This window comes from Hyalella azteca, unplaced genomic scaffold (assembly GCF_000764305.2).
Source record: "Hyalella azteca isolate HAZT.00-mixed unplaced genomic scaffold, Hazt_2.0.2 contig8116, whole genome shotgun sequence".
Taxonomy (NCBI): domain Eukaryota; kingdom Metazoa; phylum Arthropoda; class Malacostraca; order Amphipoda; family Hyalellidae; genus Hyalella; species Hyalella azteca.
In genome coordinates this window covers 33,601-35,609 of record NW_025938217.1, presented here as the reverse complement: position 1 = coordinate 35,609, position 2,009 = coordinate 33,601, and the positions used below count along the sequence as shown (strand labels likewise).

The 2,009-nt window shown below is 46.5% G+C and overlaps 1 long non-coding RNA gene across 1 annotated transcript; it reads right to left on the bottom strand.

Moving 5' to 3' along the window:
- Positions 1-385: 385 nt before the first annotated feature.
- On the bottom strand, positions 386-2,009 carry LOC125178232. The gene is made up of 3 exons (XR_007156831.1): positions 1,743-2,009; positions 1,089-1,164; positions 386-431 (listed from the first exon to the last, which is right to left on the bottom strand). It is a non-coding gene; the product is annotated as an uncharacterized LOC125178232 (long non-coding RNA).

Below are 2,009 nucleotides of genomic sequence, written 5' to 3'. Positions count from 1 at the left end.
GTGCAGGTGCATAACAGAGGAGAAGGCCCAGAAAGTGGCATGTTTGAACGAAAACTCCTGTTGCGGTGTTTGGTAACCCAAATGTATAAATTACGTGACGTCATTCCGATGGACGCGGAAGCGCAACGCGCACAACTATACTTATACCCCAGGGAAAGCTGGAAGCTGGGTTCTATAACCCTGTTTCTGAACATCGCGTTTGAAGCTTTCGTTCGAATCTACCACTCTCTCACTCTCATTCTATACCCCCTCCTAAAAGATATCCCCCCTTTAACCCCCTCACCTGGAGTCGTCGTCGACGTTGGGGGTGACGCTCCCCGCCCGACTGCCCCCCCGTTCCTCGTAGGTGGGGGCGTAGGGAGGACGGGGGGAGCGCTCGGGGGAAGACCCGTACCCCCCTGCCCCACCACCCCCGGGGTCCCCGACGCGGTCTGAAATTATGACATTATCTGACCAGATATATATACTTATATAACTAGTGTAGGTGATATATATTACAGGTGTACCCTAACAAAATTTAGAGGCACGAGCGACCCTGCATTAGGGCCGCCCAGGACGCGGGGAGCACATAACTCAGCGTATCTTCGTCCGCTCAGAGTTTGAATGGCAGCCTTTGGGCGGCATGCTAGTTCGGTGTGACTCGGCTCGGCCAACCCTTGTCTTACTCTCAGGCAACTATATAGTCGGATAGGAGATTCTGACGAAAAACTTATTTTGATAGGGCGGCCATGCAGCCCCAGAATAACTTAGCGCCTAGAGTAGCGACTATTCGGCCTTCGCCTGGGTGGTCCCCGAATATTATAGGGCATGTGATATATAACTGGTGTAGGTGATATGTATAACTGGTGTAGATGATATATATGACTGGTGTAGATGATATATATGACTGGTGTAGGTGATATATATGACTGGTGTAGGTGATATATATGACTGGTGTAGGTGATATATATGACTGGTGTGAATGATATATTTTACTGGTGTAGGTGATATACGTATATGACTGATGTATGTGATATGTATAACTGGAAAAGATGACAACACGCTATTCCCTATATTGGTTTCTACGTTATTTGCTACGTTATCGTCACCTGGGGAGTAAGGCGAGCGATGTCTGGCCTGTTGTTGTTGTAGTTGCGTCAGGTAGTAGTTGCTGCCTTTCGCCCCCTGCACAAAAACGCCACAATAACATCACCATGATGCCATAATAACGCCACAATAACGCCAAAATCAAGCCACGATAACGCCACAATAACGCCATTATAACGCCAGAAAAACGTCACAGCCACGCTTCAATAATGCCACAATAATGTCATAATAATGCCACAATAACGTCAGCAACAATATCTGTTATTGCTGCTGTTGCAGAACTGTAATTGATTAAGCTGCAATAATCTGTTACTGGTTATCAACTGAGGCGCTTCCTCAGCCCGTTATGTCCCTTAGTGGCGACAAAAGCTGGCAGCAGTACTCAAGAATCCCTTAGTGGCGCCCAAAGCTGGCAGCAGTACTCAAGAATCCCTTAGTGGCGCCCAAAGCTTGCAGCAGCACTCAAGAATCCCTTAGTGGCGCCCAAAGCTTGCAGCAGCACTCAAGAATCCCTTAGTGGCGCCCAAAGCTTGCAGCAGCACTCCAGAATCCCTTAGTGGCGCCCAAAGCTTGCAGCAGCACTCCAGAAGCCCTTAATGGCACCCAAAGCTGGCAGTAGTACTCCAGAATGGGAGAATTACGACCCCACACCTCACCTCGTAGTAGTCGTACATCTCGTGGTCTAATTTTCAGTCCTTAAATTTCCTCTTCTTCAATTTCTTGAATATCCACGAGTGTGTCTTTTCGTATCTTAATGAATTGCCATCGTTCAGATAATGTCCTTAAGACAATTCAAATTTCTTGTCGAATTCTATAAAAATTCGATCGAGTTTCTCCCTCTCTATAAAAATTTGACATTCACTGAACTAAATAAAAACAAAACGGATCGAATTTTCACCAGTTTTGTTGAGCAAAATTATAAA